An 18,289-nucleotide genomic window follows, 5' to 3' on the forward strand; every position below is an offset into this window, starting at 1 on the left:
ACATGAGTGGCAGGGATGCTGCTGGAGAAGATACTGAGGGACTTGAGTAAGGCATTTTATTAGGTTCCCATGGTCGGCTGATGGAGAAGGTGAAGTCGCATGGGATCCAGGGTGCTCTATCTAGATGGATAGAGAACTGGCTGGGCAACAGGAGACAGAGAGTAATAGTGGAAGAGCATTTCTCAAACTGGAGACCTATGACCAGTGGTGTGCAACAGCGATCCGTGCTGAGACCACTGTTAAAAATCACACAACACCAGTTATAGTCCAACAGGTTTAATTGGAACTGCACTAGCTTACGGAGCGACGCTCCTTCGTCAGGTGATTGCGGAGGCCGTAATCCTAACACAGAATTTATAGTAAAAATTTACAGTGTGATGTAACTGAAATTATACATTGAACATTGATTGTCTGTTAAGCCTTTCATCTGTTAGAATATAGTGATAGTTTCACTTCTTTCATGTGTAAATGATAAAACCTTTTGTTTAAAGTTGCATTCCTGGGTTAGTTGTTAACAATGGTAATAGCTAGACAATATGTTGAAGATGTTTTCAATCTATGCAATGATGTTTACATTGATTCTAATCTAAAAAGTAAGTTAACAGGGTTTTACATAAAATCATGCACTTTTTGAGCTCAGATTTATACATGAATGTATGCAGTTTTTGAGCACAGTACAATGTAGCTCTGCAAGTACAAATTCACCCCCCAAAATATGTGCGTGCATGTGGGTCTTTGTGCGTGTGTCTGTCTGGGGTGGGGGTTATGAGTTTGAGAAAATGTGTGTGTGTGTGTGTGTGTGTGTGTGTGTAGTGAGTGCAGAGTGTCTTAAGTCTGTGAGTTAGTGCATGTGTGATTGTGGGAGTGTGTGTATCTATAAGGGTGTGTGTGGGTGTCTGTGTGCGCATCTGTGTGTATCTATGTTTGTGTGTTTGTGTGTGTGTGTGTGTGTGTGAGAGAGAGAGAGAGAGAGAGAGAGAGAGAGAGATTGTGTGTGTGTGTGTGTGTGTGTGTGTGTGTAGGAATATCTGTGTTCGTGTGTGTGCGTGTGTAGTGCAATTGTGATCACCTGTAATGTGACATGAACCCAAGGTCCCGGTTGAGGCCCTCCCTATGGGTACCAAACTTAGCTATCAGCCTCTGCTCGGCCACTTATCTCTACTGCCTGTCCCGAAGTCCACCTTGGAGGATGGTCACCCGACGGTCCGAGGCTGAATGTCCTGGACAACTGAAGTGTTCCCCAACTGGGAGGGAACCCTCCTGTCTGTTGACTGTTGTGCGGTGCCCATTCATCTGTTGTCGTAGTCTTTGGTCGGTTTCCCCAAGCTACCATGCCTCCTGGTGTTGTGTGATTTTTAACTTTGTACACCCCAGTCCAACACCAGCATCTCCAAATCGGGACCAATGTTGTTTGTAATATATATCAATGATTTGGAAGAAGATATCGGTTGCTTGATTAGCAGGTTTGCAGATGACACCAAGATTGTTGGAGTAGCAGATAGTGACGGGGACTGTCAGAGAATACAGCTGAATATAGATAGATGGAATTCAATCTGTGAAAATGCAAGGTGATGCATTTTGAAAGAACCAGTTCAAGAGTGAACAACACAGTAAACGGAAAAGTCCTGGGGAAAATTCACTTACAGCGAGATCTGGGTGTTTGGGTCCATTGTTTCCTGAAGATGCCAACACAGGTCAGTAAAGTGGTCAAGGCGGCATATGGCATGCTTTCCTTCATTGAATCAGTTGTTGAGTACCGGCATTGGCAGATCATGTTACATAGGACTTTGGTTTGGCCGCAATTGGAACACTGCATATAGTTCTGGTCACCTCATTAACAAAAGGATGTGGATGCTTTGAATAGGGTTGGTTTGAGTAGGTTCACCAGGATGCTGCCTGGGTTGGACGTGCTGGTTATGAAGAAAGATTGAGTAGATTAGGACTATTTTCATTACAAATTCGAAAGTTGAGGTCTACAAAATCAAGACAGATATACACAGGGTGGGTAGGAAGAAGGTTTTTTCCCAGATTGTGGAACTCAATGCTCGGGGTCATGAGTTCAAAGTAAGAGGGGAAATGTTTAGGGCAGATATATGTGGGAAGTTCTATACACATAGGGCGTTGGCAGCCTGAAACGTGTGAACAGCGGAGGTGGGAGGGGCAGGAATGATAGCGTTATCTAAGATGTATTTAGACAGAAACATGAATGGGCAGGGAGCAGAGGGATACAGACCCTTAGAAAATAGAAGGATCTGGATCAGCACAGGCTAGGAGGGCCGAAGGGTCTGTTCCTGTGTTGGAATGTTCTTTGTTCTCTATCATTCATTCTAAAAATAGCAAATTTTCAACTTATTGTCTGCTCCAATTTAACAACATAAACAATTTATTTATTTGATAGTGCATCTCAAATTACTGTCATTTCTAAATACAGGGTCAAAGAGATGTACAGCATGGAAACAGACCCTTCGGTCCAACCTGTCCATGCCGACCAGATATCCCAACCGAATCTAGTCCCACCTGCCAGCACTCAGCCCATATCCCTCTCAACACTTTCTATTCATATACCCATCCAGAAGCCATTTAAATGTTGCAATTGTACTAACCACCACCACTTCCTCTGGCAGCTCATTCCACGCACGTACAACCCTCTGAGTGAAAAAGAATGCACCTTACATCTCTTTTACATTTTTCCCTTCCCAACCTAAACCTATGCCGTCCAGTTCTGGACTCCCTCACCCCAGGGAAAAGACCTTGTCTATTTACCCTATCCATGCCCCTCATGATTATTTAAACCTCTATACAGTCACCCCTCAATCTCCAACGTTCCAGCGAAAACAGCCCCAGCCTGTTCAACTTCTAGCTATAGCACAAACCCTCCAACCTTGGCAACATGCACGTGAATCTTTTCTGAACCCTTTCACGTTTCACCTGATCGATCAGGTCCTGGGGATTTTTGCATCTTCATGCGTTTCAAGACATCCAGCATTTCTTCCTCTGCAATATGGACATTTTTCATGATATCACCATCTATTTATCCATATATCTACATCTCCCATGTCCTTCTCCTGAGTGAACACTGATACAAAATACTCGTTTAGTATCTCTCCCATCTTCTGAGCTCCACACAAAGGCCGCCTTACTGATCTTTGAGGGCTCTTTTCTCTCCCTGTTTACCATTTGGTTCTCAAGGCATTTGTAAAATCCTTTTGGATTCTCCTTACCTCTATTAGCCAAAGCTATCTCATGCCCCCTTTTTGTCTTCCTGATTTTCTTCCTTAGAAACTCCTCCTGCTTTTAAACTCTTCTAAGGATTCACTCGATCTATCCTGTCTGTACTTGTTATATGTTCGAGTAAAAAATGAGGTCTGCAGATGCTGGAGATCACAGCTGCAAATGTGTTGCTGGTCAAAGCACAGCAGGCCAGGCAGCATCTCAGGAACAGAGAATTCGACGTTTCGAGCATGAGCCCTTCATCAGGAATAAAAGAGAGAGAGAGAGCCAAGCAGGCTAAGATAAAGGGTAGGGAGGAGGGACGGGGGAGGGGCGATGGAGGTGGGATAGGTGGAAGGAGGTCAAGGTGAGGGTGATAGGCCGGAGTGGGGTGGGGGCGGAGAGGTCAGGAAGAGGATTGCAGGTTAGGAGGGCGGTGCTGAGTTGAGGGAACCGACTGAGACAAGGTGGGGGGAGGGGAAATGAGGAAACTGGAGAAATCTGAATTCATTCCTTGTGGTTGGAGGGTTCCCAGGCGGAAGATGAGGCGCTCCTCCTCCAGCCGTCGTGTTGTTGTGTTCTGCCGGTGGAGGAGTCCAAGGACCTGCATGTCCTCGGTGTAGTGGGAGGGAGAGTTAAAGTGTTGAGCCACGGGGTGATTGGGTTGGTTGGTTCGGGCGGCCCGGAGGTGTTCTCTGAAGCGTTCCGCTAGTAAGCGGCCTGTTTCAGCAATATAGAGGAGGCCACATCGGGTGCAGCGGATGCAATAGATGATGTGTGTGGAGGTACAGGTGAACTTGTGGCGGATATGGAAGGATCCCTTGGGGCCTTGGAGGGAAGTGAGTGTGGAGGTGTGGGCGCAAGTTTTACATTTCCTGCGGTTGCAGGGGAAGGTGCCGGGGGTGGAGGTTGGGTCGGTGGGGGGTGTGGATCTGACGAGGGAGTCACGAAGGGAGTGGTCCTTGCGGAACGCTGATAGGGAAGGGGAGGGAAATATATCCTTGGTGGTGGGGTCCGTTTGGAGGTGGCGGAAATGGCGGCGGATGATACGTTGTATGCGGAGGTTGGTGGGGTGGTAGGTGATAACCAGTGGGGTTCTGTCTTGGTGGCGGTTGGAGGAGCGGGGCTCAAGGGCGGAGGAGCGGGAAGTGGAGGAGATGCGGTGGAGGGCATCGTCGATCACATCTGGGGGGAATCTGCGGTCCTTGAAGAAGGAGGCCATCTGGGCTGTGCGGTGTTGGAATTGGTCCTCCTGGGAGCAGATGCGGCGGAGACGAAGGAATTGGGAATATGGGATGGCATTTTTACAGGGGGCAGGGTGGGAGGAGGTGTAGTCCAGGTAGCTGTGGGAGTCAGTCGGTTTATAATAGATGTCTGTGTTGAGTCGGTCGCCCGAGATAGAAATGGAGAGGTCTAGGAAGGGGAGGGAGGAGTCTGAGATGGTCCAGGTGAATTTCAGGTCGGGATGGAAGGTGTTAGTAAAGTTGATGAACTGTTCAACCTCCTCGTGGGAGCACGAGGCAGCGCCGATACAGTCATCGATGTAGCGGAGGAAAAGGTGGGGGGTGGTGCCAGTGTAGTTGCGGAAGATGGACTGTTCCACATATCCTACGAAGAGGCAGGCATAGCTGGGGCCCATGCGGGTGCCCATGGCAACTCCTTTAGTTTGGAGGAAGTGGGAGGATTGAAAAGAGAAGTTATTCAGGGTGAGGACCAGTTCAGTCAGTCGAAGGAGGGTGTCAGTGGAAGGGTACTGGTTGGTGCGGCGGGAAAGGAAGAAGCGGAGGGCTTTGAGTCCTTCGTGATGGGGGATGGAGGTGTACAGGGACTGGATGTCCATAGTGAAAATAAGGCGTTGGGGACCAGGGAAGCGAAAATCCTGGAGGAGGTGGAGGGCGTGGGTGGTGTCCCGAACGTAGGTGGGGAGTTCTTGGACTAAAGGGGACAGGACCGTGTCGAGGTATTGGGAGATGAGTTCGGTGGGGCAGGAGCAGGCTGAGACAATGGGTCGGCCGGGGCAGGCAGGTTTGTGGATTTTGGGCAGGAGGTAGAAACGGGCGGTGCGGGGTTGTGGGACTATGAGGTTGGAGGCGGTGGATGGGAGATCCCCTGAGGTGATGAGGTCCTGGATGGTCTGGGAGATGATGGTTTGGTGGTGGGAGGTGGGGTCGTGGTCAACGGGCGATAAGAGGAGGTGTCCGCGAGCTGGCGTTTGGCTTCAGCGGTATACAGGTCAGTGCGCCAAACTATCACCGCGCCTCCCTTGTCTGCGGGTTTGATGGTGAGGTTGGGATTGGAGCGGAGGGAGTGGAGGGCTGCACGTTCTGAGGGTGAGAGGTTGGAGTGGGTAAGAGGGGTGGACAGGTTGAGTCGGTTAATGACACGGCGGCAGTTGGCTATAAAGAGGTCGCGGGCGGGTAGGAGGCCAGCACGGGGTGTCCAGGTGGATGGGGTGTGTTGGAGGCGGGAGAAGGGGTCGTCAGAGGGTGGGCGGGAGTCTTGGTTGTGAAAGTAGGCACGGAGGCGAAGGCGGCGGAAGAATTGCTCAATATCTCAGCGCGTGTTGAACTCATTAATCCGAGGGCGTAGGGGAACGAAGGTGAGGCCCCTGCTGAGGACTGATCTTTCATCCTCAGAGAGGGGGAGATCTGGAGGGATGGTGAAAATCCGGCAAGGCTGGGAGCTAGGACCTGGTGAGGGACTGGAGCTGGAGCTGGGGGCGGGGTTAGGGGCGGGGACAGAGATCGACGTAGGGGCGGAGTTAGACGTGGTGACATTGCTCGACGTGGGGGCGGGGTCATGCCTCGTGACGGAAATAAGCGTGGGGGCGGGGTTACGTGAAGTGACAAAAGACGGTGTGGGGGCGGGGTTATGTGTGGTGACGAAGGTTTGCGTGGGGGCGGGGTTACGCGTAGTGACGAAGGACGGCGTGGGGGCGGGGAAACCTGAGGATTTGTGTTCCTGCAGGTTAGTGATGTCAGTGGGGGCGGAAGTGGCTGCGCCGACGGCAACCGGAGGGGCGGAAATGGTTGCGGCGACGGAGGAGTGGTGGTCATTCCCGGTGGCCGCGTGGGTCGCGGGTCCGTCGGCGATCGTGGAAGCGGTTGTGTGTGTGGTGGTCACCGGGGCAGTTGTTGGGGCGGCGATACACCTTGACCTCCTTCCACCTATCCCACCTCCATCGCCCCTCCCCCTGGTCCCTCCTCCCTACCCTTTATCTTAGCCTGCTTGGCTCTCTCTCTCTCTTATTCCTGATGAAGGGCTCATGCTCGAAACGTCGAATTCTCTGTTCCTGAGATGCTGCCTGGCCTGCTGTGCTTTGACCAGCAACACATTTGCAGCTGTACTTGTTATATCCTTCTTATTCTTAACCAGCCCCTCAATGTCTTTATTCATTCAGCACTCTCTATATCTAACAGCCTTTCCTTTTACCCTAACAAGAATATCCTGTCTCTGGACTCCGGCTGTCTAATTTCTGAAGGCTTCCCATTTTCTTGCCGTCCTCTTACCTGCGAACATTTGCCGCCATCAGCTTTTGGAAGATCTTATCTATTACCGTCAAAATTGGCCTTTCCCCAAGTTAGAACTTCAACTTATGATCTAGTCAATCCTTTTTTTATCATTATTTTAAAATTAATAGAATTGTTGACAAAGGACTGAAGCTCACACATTTCAGGTGAGAAATTAAATCGATAGAATTATAGCATTGAAATATAATCAATATGGTTGTTAATCAAATGCTCACTCTGAAAATTCAATACGTCAGATGTCAGCTATTTTGCAAATGATAGAGCGACAATGTATGCATTTGAATCCTGAGATTCAATGTGTAATTGTGATCACCAGCACAGTCAGACAACATGTTCTTTTTCGATACAAAACAAAACTTGCAGTCTTTACATTTGTATAATGAAAGGTCGTTTGGTGTTTATAGTTTAATTCCATCAATATAGAATGAATTTAATTGACTTCAGAGATGATTCAGTTATTGTTCAGTTGAATAATTTTAGCTCATACCTTATTATTGCACAATGCACAAACATGGCAACCCCCTAATTGTTGTTCAGGTTAGTAAACCCATCACATTGCATCATGACCGACATGAGAAGTGGATTCCAAAAGGGTGAATTCAGGTACAGTGCTACTGGACCTCACAGCTGCGTGTAGCACTCAGAGAGACACTGGCCTGGTCCTGAATCTGTGAAGAGAGTTTCCCACCTGTGTCAGGGCAGTCATTCAAACATTCCCTCACAGAGAATCATTTGGAATCCACCTCGAGCAGGAGGAAACTAACCAACAGTCTATCACTGCTCTCAGTGTAGATATGAATGCTGTCTAAATTAGATACCAATGACTGACCAGGAACCATGCCTTACAAATTCACCCTCAGTCAGAGCCTGGCCCAGGGAGCAGATGTATGGACATGGAGTATCAGAATCACATCGCACAAGTTACCTATGGTGATGATATCTGGCATGTCCCCCACACTCCATACATCTGCCCCCGGACCAGACACTGGTTGAAAACATTCACAATTGACCGTCTTCTGCAGCATCTTGTGTCTCACAGTGAACCCTCTGAAACTATATCGAATAAATGTATCTTCACGTTCAACAATATCAAATTAATATTATACATGCATGTGGATGCTCAGGTACTAATTCATAGGTATCCTAGCAGAATGTATCTGAAGAAACCAGGAGCAAATGGCAAGCCAAAAAATCGTTTTAATAACTGGCCTTGGTGGATTTTGTCTGGTCTAGATAACCACACATATTGTGCTGACACTCAGGTGAATGGAACAATTACACCAAACTGGAAGTCTTGGTCTAATGCCCCTCCCCACCTTCCTGACCTCACACACCTCACTCCCTCACTCATTCGATTCCGTCACTCCCTCACATACCTCACTCCCTCACACATTCCATTCCCTCACTCCCTCACACACCTCACTCTCTCACACACCTCACTCCCTCACACATTCACCAACTGATGAGAATCCACAAGCTGAGTGAAACTTGGAACATTGCAAGGTACAGCACAGTGCAGGCACTTCAGCCATCAATGCTTTGCCAGATTTTTATCCTACTCTAAAATCAGACTAACCTATATAACCTACAATGCACTAACTTCCGTGTGCCTATCCAAGAATCTTCTTAAATATCCCTAATGTGTCTATCTCTACTACCACCGCTGGAGGAAAGCCCTAGCCGCTCAATCTTTCTTTCTAAGACATGCCCTCCAGTCATGGCAGCACTCTGGTAAGTCTCCTTTGCACACTCTCTGAGGCTTCCAAGTGTTTCATATAATGAGACAACCAGAACTGAACACAATTTTCCAAGTGTGGTTGAACCACAGCTCTATAGTGCGAAGAAATAACCTCGCTGCTCTTAAACTCAATTCCCCCTGATAATGAAAGACAACACACCGTATTTCTTCTGAACAACCCTATCAACTTGGGTGGCAACTTTGAGAGATCTATGGACAATGACCCCAAGATCCCTCTGTCACTCCAACTGCCAAGAATTCTACCTTTAACCTGCATTCTTTATGCAAATGCAATCGTCCAAAATAAATTGCTTCACAATTTTTAAGGTTGAAATCTATCTGTCACTTATCAGCCCAATTTTGCTTCCTATCAATATCCTGTTGCAACCTACAATGCCCGCCATGGTATTCACAACCCCACCAACCTTCGTGTCATCGGCAAACTTACTAGCCTACTTGTCCACATCCTCATCAAAGTCATTTATAAAAATCACAAACAGGTTCCAGAGCGAATCCCTGTGGGACATCACTGGTCACTGAGCTCCAGGATTAATACATTCCATCTGCTATCATCTTCTGTCTTCTATGGGCCAGCCACGCCCGTATCCAGACATCCAAATGTCCCTGCGCCTCAGGCTTCCGTACCTTCTGAATGAGCCTACAATGGGGAACGCCTTGCTAAAATTCTTGTCCACCACATCTACTGGTCTACCTTCATCAACGTGTTTTTTACAACTTCAAAGAACTCAGTAAGGTTTCTGAGGGATGACCTGCTCCTCACAAAACCATGCGGGCGATCTCTAATCATCTATCATTTTCTAAGTCATTGTAAATACGGTCTCTCAGAAACGGCTGCAATACTTTGCCCACCACTGATGTAAGGCTGACTGTTCGGTCATTCCCAGAGTTATCCATATTCCCTTTCCTGAACAAGGGAATAACATTTGTCACCCTCCAATCATCTGGCTGGCAACTGCTCCAGTGGACAGTGAGGACGCAAAGATCATCACCAAAGGCACGCCAATCTCTCCCGTCACATCCTGGAGTAATCTAGGGTAACCCCATCTGGCCCAGGGGATTTACCTATCCGTATGTTTGTAATTCATTCAATCAGTGTATACTTCCCTTCAACTTGTCTACACCCTGTCCAACCAACTGATTGACTGCTTTCCATTTCAGTGCAATATACAGTGCTGTCTCCCTGAGTAAGTACAGTTCACAACATTCTGTGAATCATGGAATGAAAAAAATAAAGGAATACACCAATGCCTTCCTGATGAAGAGTTTATGACCGAAACATCGACTCTCGGATGCTGCCTGTACTGCTGTGCTTTTCCAGCACCACAGTTTTTGGACTCTGATCTCCATCAACTGCAGTCTGCACTTTCTCCATTACTGAGGGCTGTCCCCTCTGCACTCTGAGCGGGGAATTAACCATCGGAAACATATTGTATGTGGAGCTGACAGCTCAGTTCTGGAAAGTTGAACTTGATGAATACATTTTTTAAAAAAGAGAAATTACAATTCCACAGAAGTTCATTCGGTGCCAGTGTTAAGTTGTGCTTCATGGTTTGAGCAGCTTGATAACAATCAGGAAATGACTGAAGAACTCCTGGTTGCAGGGTATTCCAGGTCTTATATTCCAGCTTACGTTAATGCTGGGAATATTATCAGACAGGCTGACAGATGCGATAACGGACGAGTTGACATGTGGAGGTGTGACATTTTTACCATCACAGAGGCGCATTTGAGGGAGGTCAGGGCTAACAACTCAATACTCTGTTGTACTCGAACTATAGGTAGGACAGGACAGGGTGTTAAAGATGAGGTGATGTTGCTTTATAAATTAACAAGTCAGTTACTGCTGAAAAGATGGACAATATCTTGGGAGGGTCTTCAAATGAGGCTTTGTGGGGCGAGGTTTGAATCAAAATGATGACAGACACACTGCTTTTTAAAGCACATTTTAGCTTACAGTGTTGGAACAGGCCCTTCGGCCCAACAAATCCACACAGACCCTCCGAATAGCAACATCAAAATTGACAAGTCACCAGGCCCGGACCAGATTTGTCCTCGGCTGCTGTGGGAAACGAGAAATGTGATTGCTTCGCCACTTGCGAAGATCATTGCATCCTCGCTCTCCACTGGAGTCGTAACTAAGGACTGGGGAAAGGCAAATGTAATTCCTCTCTTCAAGAAAGGAAATAGGGAAACCCCCGGCAATTACAGACCAGTAAGTCTCACGTCTGTCATCTGCAAGGTGTTAGAAAGGATTCTGAGGGATAGGATTTATGACCATCTCGAAGAGCATAGTTTGATTAAATGCAGTCAACACAGCTTTGTGAGGGGCAGGTCATGATGAGGGTCGAACTGTGGCTGTGGTGTATATGGACTTCAGCAAGGCATTTGATAAAGTAAGCTCATTCAGAAGGTCAGGAGGAATAGGACACCGGGGATCTTAGCTGTCTGGATACAGAATTGGCTGGCCTACAGAAGACAATGAGTGGTAGTAGAAGGAAATTATTCTTCCTGGAAGTCTGTGGTGAGTGGTGTTCCACAGGGCTCTGTCCTTGGGATCTCTACTGTTTGTAACTTTTATTCATGACTTGGATGAGGGAAATGAACGATGGGTTAGCAACTTTGCAGACGACACAAAGGTTGGAGATATCGTTGACAGTATAGAGGGCTGTTGTAGGCTGCAGCGGGACAGTGACAGGATGCAGGGATGAGCTGAGAGGTGGCAGATGGAGTACAACCTGGATAAATGTGAAGAGATGCATTTTGGAACGTCGGATTTGAAAGCTGAGTACAGGATTAAGAATAGGATTCTTGGTAGTGTGGAGGAACAGGGGGATCTTTGTGTGCAGGTACATAGATCGCCTAAAATGGCCACCCAAGTGGACAGGGTTGTTAAGAACGCATATGGTGTTTTGGCTTTCATTAACAGGGGAATGAGTTTAAGAGTTGTGAGATCTTGTTGCAGCTCTATAAAACTTTGGTTAGACCACACTTGGAATACTGTGTCCAGTTCTGGTCACCCTATTATGGGAAAGATGTGGATGCTTTGGAGAGGTTTCAGAGTAGGTTTACCAGGATGCTGCCTGGACTGGAGGGCTTGTCTTATGAAGAGAGGTTGACTGAGCTAGGACTTTTTTCATTGGGGAAAAGTAGGATGAGAGGGGACCTAATTGAGGTATACAAGATAATGACAGGCATAGATAGAGTCGAAAACCAGACACTTTTTTCCCAGGGCAGAAATGGCTAACACGAGGGTTCATAGTTTTAAGCAGGTTGGAGGAAAGTATAGGGGGGCTGTCAGAGGCGGATTCTTCACACAGAGAGTTTTCAGAGGATTGAATGCACTGCCAGCAGCAGTTGTGGAACCAAGGTCATTGGGCACATTTAAGACACCGCTGGACATGCATATGGTCACAGGAATTTGAGTGTGCAGACATGAGGATCAATGGTCGGCACCACATCGTGGCTGAAGGGCCTGTTCTGTGCTGTACTGTTCTATGCTCTATTTTCAAAGTCATTGCCCTTAAAATAACTTGCTCTTGGGTGTGGAAATGTGACCCATCATTTCAATGCTCCATACTGTGATTTGTGCATTGTTTTCATCGTATTGTTATAACAATGAACTGATTAAAAGGGGGATTTTGAGTTTATTGGACAGTCTAAAAGTTGATATTACAAAAGGATGTCGGACCTAAAGTAAAAAAGACTTTGCTGTTAATGATTAGAACAACGCTGCAAACATTTACACAGAGATTTCCAGTTCAAGTCATACACAAGGACGTTGGGCTGGGCTGATGCCGGCCATCAATGGAGCTGCACAATTCTGTTTGGATACTGAAATTGTGGGGTTAATATACACTGGATATGGTTTATGAGGAATTCAATGAAAGATGCCATGTGCTGCAGGTACCCTTCATCTTTATAACACATTCATTCAGGAGTGGGTCCAAGGTGCAAAATTACAGAGTTTAGGTGGCACACAGAAGAGATGTACTTGCAAGACATGGCTGTTTACAGATCATTGTTACAAATGTTGAACTGTGCCATGTGCTAGTCCATTGACCAGTCTGCCCCACACACATCTCCCCGTTATTCAGGTATGTCTCTAACCAGTCTATTGTGAGGGATTGTGTGAGTAACTGCCCAGCTCCAGTTAGGAAGTTCTCTGAACAGAATTTGGAGATGGCCTGTATTTTGGAGGTCGTGGTGAGTGCCGGTAAAACTGTGTCTGAATGTAGATTTTTTTCTCAGTGTCATTTCCAACAGCTTTGCTGTCTGCAAGATGGTGTGTTCACTGATCTGAACATGAATCAGCTGTTTACTACAGTCACTGAATTGTGTAATACTTAGTTGTGCGCTCTGGTATTTCCATTATTGTTCAATTGCTTTCAACTGAAAAACAATGAAGTTTAGTTTATTTTAAAATATGTAAGTAATAAAGTGATACTAACTCTTCATTATGCAGAACGTAAAAGTGACCTGTTGTATATTTCCCACAGACTAACCAATCAACAAACAGATATTGTCTGGAAAGCTAGATTATGTGAACAGGCCTATGTCCCAGGATACATCACCATCCTCTCTGGTAGATTCTGTCACACAGAAAAGACACAGCCAGGCAGAAGAGGACAGCACCTTGGCATATAGTCAATATAGGGCAGCATGTTGGCTCAGTGGTTAGCACTGCTGCCTCATAGCACCAGGGATCCAGATTTGATTCCAGCCTTGGGCAACTGCGTGTGGAGTTTGCACATTCTCCCCGTGTCTGCGTGGGTTTCTTCCCACAGTCCCAAGAAATGCAACTCAGGTGAATTGGCCATGGTAGTGGGTTGCTCTTTGGAGGGTTGTTGCGGACTTGTTGGGACGAAGGGTCTGTTCCCACACTGGAGGGAATCTAATATAATCATAGTTCTCAGCATTGATGCTGGATCCTGTGGTGGCTAGACTGCTCTGCGGCAGGTTATGGGGAACCCATAAAAGGGAAACATATAATTGACCACATCATCCCCGATCTGCCTGCGGCAGATACACCTCTCCATTTCATATAGCGGTAACAATGTTCACTGCACAGTCCTTATGGGGAGCAAGGGCTAACTTAACATTTCCAACTCTCCTCACCTTGATATGTACTGAATGGTACAGACTTTAAACAGTGTAATCAACCAAAGATGATGCATCCATGAGGTACAATGGCCCATCGGCAGCAGCACAATCACATTCTGTGCAACTCATACAGTCTGCAACTTCCTGGACCGACATACCTCCCACTGTACAGTAACCACAGACCGAAATACCTCCCACTGTACAGTAACCATCACGGACCGACATACCTCCCACGGCATAGTAACCACCACGGCCTGACATGACGGTTAATGCACAGTAACCGTCAGGGCCCGATATACCTCCCACTGTACAGTCACCGTCACAGTCTGACACACCTCCCACTGTACAGTAGCCGTCACGGCCAGACTCACCGCCCATTGTACAGTAACCATCAGGGCCAGACATACCTTCGCACGGTACATAACCATCACGGCCCGACATACCTCCCACTGTACAGTAACCATCACGGTCCGGCATACCTCCCACTGTACAGTAACCAACAAGAGCTCAGTGCTTAGCACTGCTGCCTTACGGCACCAAGGTCCTAGGTTCAATTCCGGCATTGGGTGTCTGTCTGTGTGGAGTTTGCACATTCCTCGGTGTCTGCGTGGGTTTCCTCTGGGTGCTCCGGTTTCCTCCCACAGTCAAAGATGTGCAGGTCAGGTGAATTGGCCATTCTAAATTGCCCACAGTGTTTGGTGCATTAGTCAGGGTAAAATATAGGGCAGAGGAATGGGTCTGGTTGGGTTACTCTTCCGAGGGTTGGTGAGGAATGGTTGGGCTGAAGGGCCTGTTTCCACAACGTAGGGAATCTAATCTAACCTCCAAGGTTCAAGTCAGGAATATGGTGGAATAATCACTTGTCTGAATGAGTGCAGCTCCAACAGTACTCTATTATTGACTTACTGGCAACAGTTAACACAGTTGTGTAGGGAATATCCTGTCTCACAAACCTGATTGATTATTTTGAGGAAGTGAAAAATTGATTGATGAGGGCATGAGGCTTGATGTTGGCCATTTGGACCTTAGCAAGGCCTTTGATATGGTTCCTGATGGCAGGCTCATAGGTGAAGTGAAATGGGATCAGCGGTCAGTTAGTAAGTTGGATAGAGAACTGCTTGGCCATAGAGGACAGAGTCGCAGTGGAACAGTGTTTTTGAGACTGGAGATCAGTAAATAGATTGGCGGAGTTGCAGATTGTGAGGATGATTGCCAGAGAATACAGCAGGATATAGGTCTGCTGCAGACTTGGACAGAGAAGACGCAGATGTAACTTTATCTGCACAGTTGCGATGTGATGTGTTTTAGAAGGTCTAATGCAGGAGAGAAGTATAATAGTGGATGGAAAAAACTACTGGCCGCATTAATGTCCGAAGGGATCCAGGGGTACAGCTCCACAGTTCCCGGAAAGTGGTAACACAGGTGGACTGGGTGATCAAGAAGACGGATGATAAACTTACTACATGCTCCGATGCATGCCTGCATGAACATTAGCAGGTCATATTGCAGCTGTAGAGAAACTTAGTTTGGGCACATTTGGAATATTGTGTCCAGTCCTGGTTTCCACACCAGCAGAATGATGTGGAAGTGCTGGAGAGGGTATGGAAAGGTTTTACCAGGATGTTGTCTGGTTTGGAGTGTATAAGCCAGAAGGAGAAATTGAACAAGTATGGTTTGTCTGCATTTGGGCATCATTGGCTATGGGGATACCTGATAGATATTTACAAAATTATCAGAGGAATAGATAGAAGAACAGATGGAGGTTTTTTCCCAGAGTAGAAATATCAATTACTCGGGATCATATGTTTTAGGTGAAAGGGAAAATGTTCAGGAGGTATGATAGCTAAGTTTTTTTTGCTTTTCCAGACAATGTACAATGCCTGGAATGCACTTATAGAGGGGGAGGAGCGAATATAGCAAGGATTAAGAGGTGTCTTGGCACAGAGAAGAGAAAGCAGCGAAATAATGACATAGACTGTAGAAGCAAAAACTTTTGTTTTAACTTTTGAAGGACATCATGTGTCAGTGTGGGCTTGCTGGGCTGAAGGGCCTGTTCCTGTGCTGGACTGTCCTTTAAGTCAAGATTTGAGTGCAGGAGTGGAAAAGTGCGGAATGAATGATGACTGATTATCAACAGCCACATTCATGGAGATCGCTCCTCATCAATTTTTATCTTCATATCCTCCCTCCCACTGTGGACAACCTCAATGTGGAGAATTTGACATGAACATCAGAGCTGCTAACTGGTGACTCCATCTCGCCCCTCGCTCCTGCGGCCTTCTAGCTCGGGGGACTCTGCAGAGACAGACGCTGCATGTACTCCACACACACCAGTGCTGGCATCTGTCACATGCCAGCCTCACCATACCATCCCAGCACATCTCCGACGCACTTACAGTACTCTTCTGTACTTCAATGCTGCAGCTCAGGGTGCACCGACAGCCCTCATTGTAATGCTGCTGCAAGGATACTGTGCTCAGGGACACACACCCAGCTCATGGCCTGTCCCTCTCGGCTGCTCACTGTGTGTTCATACACACTTAATGCTGCTGCAAGGACACTGTGCTCAGGGACTCAGGGACACCCACCCAGCTCATGGCCTGTCTGTCTGGGACGCTCACTCCGTGTACACACTCACTTTGTACTGACTTGAATGCTGACAGAATTATTGCCTTGCCTTACCCTGCCCTCAGCAGTGCTTCCCCTCAGCCAGCGCTACCAGGCTCACCCGCCTGCTGTACTGTCTTGGTGTTTAGCAGAGACATATAACAAGGAAGCTTGATATCATTGTCCACAGTCAGTCACGGTACCCAGCACAGTCAGTCAAGGGGAGTCTCAGATTCCAGCCCGGGAGCTTGGACACGGTCAGTCAGTCTCTCCAGGTTGTTAGGGTCAGGATCCTTCCCCTGTGAGGGGGTGAGGAGCTGAATATTGGGAAACCCCTATCCCGCTTGGCTCTTTCTCTCCTATTGTGGGATGGTTCCTTCTGGAATGTAAAAATTAGCAAGAAACATTAAGGGAGATGGAAAATGTTGGTGCAGCTGTTAGTACTGGGACAGCTGGGAGAAAGGTGGTGAGCTGTCCTGAGTGAGTGATTAGACATCACAGACACCGGGAAGAGTTGGGCAGTGGGGCAGAGATGAGGTTGGAGAGACTGAGAGAAGGTGCTGCATTCAGTGAGAAAGGGAGAACATGAGCCTTTGGGGGAAGTGGGTGCAGGAACAGAGAGAGAGTGAGGGCAAGGTCACAAAGTACAAATGATGCCACTTACTCTGGTGGAGTGGAGAAGGTCATTGACCTCCTTCCTACACTGCTGGGCATTCACCCAGAAGGCTGGCACCTCACTGACCCAGGGGTCAGCCTTGGACAAAGCTGGCAGGGTCTGGTGTCATGGGCTCCCCCGCCAGTCCTGGAGGAAGATAATGTCCCTAACCTACACCATGTCATACACCAGGACCAGGGGCTTCACCACAATGTGGGTCCCCAGTATTACCCCTCTGCCATGTCCAGGCCAGTTTCGGATTGACTATCCAAGAGTATAATGACTTTTTAAAGACGGCCACTTTAACAGGGAGGCCGGTGCATTCTGGGATATCCAGGCAGTGGGCAGTTGTTATGACAAAGGGAAAAAAACATCACGTTAATGTCAGATGAGAGGAAGACGACGTGGGCAGCGAGTTTAGTTAATGAGGCAGATTGGGGATGGAGACATGAGAAAATGCACTTCACCTTGTGGAGAGAAACCCTCCATGAAACCCGATTAAAATCATAAAATGGTTTGGGCCTCTGTCTGTCTGAATCAAAATAGAGATGAAGTGTGAGATATTGGGAGCAACAAACTTAGAGCGGAGAATTACAAAGGAGATTCAAATCCTTAAAAAAGGGTAACACAATGTTCCAGACTGTTAAAAGAAGCAGGGGAAAATCCCTTGTCTTATAGTTACCTACATTATCCAATCCTCCCTGGATGCAGAGATGGTGCCAGAGGCCTGGAGAATGGCTAACACCGCAACGTTATTTAAAATGGAGCAAGGGACTGTATAAATAATGAGCTCAGTCACAGCTTGGGGACTGTGTGCAGTTCTGGTCACCCCATCACATGATAGGATGGAATTGGTTGGGAGAGGGTAGAGAGGAAATCCGTTACCCTGTGACAGTGTAAGTGCAGTTATGAGGAAAGGTTGGAATGGAGGATGCTGAGAGGAGATTTGATTGGAGTGCACATATTGTCAGGAGCCTGGGTAGAAAGGGAGAGAATACCTTGTTGCTGTTGGAGAGCTCAGTTACCAGTGGTGAATATTTAATATAATTGATTGAAATATTAGAGAAGTGATGAGGAAAGTTGTTATTTCACCCAGAGTAAGGTCGGGATCTGGGAGTCACACATGGAAGTGGAGTCCAGGCAGAAACTCTCAAACCATTTTCAAAAGCTGCCGGGTCCTGCACCTGAAGGCCTACACTGTCTGGGGAGACAGAACCGGGGCTTTAAAAAGCAATGTTACATCTCGTCCAATGCAGACAGTGGACAGAGTGATCTCCTCTATACTGTGTTATTTTCTGACGTCTTCAACGGTTACCAATGTCTGATAGGATCAATATGCAGGGATGAGGGGTGAGGGCAGGGAGGAGCAGTGTGTGAATGGATTAGCATCACAATAATACTGATCCCATCCTTTATATACAATGCTAC

The sequence above is a fragment of the Hemiscyllium ocellatum genome, chromosome 9, assembly GCF_020745735.1.
Source record: "Hemiscyllium ocellatum isolate sHemOce1 chromosome 9, sHemOce1.pat.X.cur, whole genome shotgun sequence".
NCBI lineage: Eukaryota > Metazoa > Chordata > Chondrichthyes > Orectolobiformes > Hemiscylliidae > Hemiscyllium > Hemiscyllium ocellatum.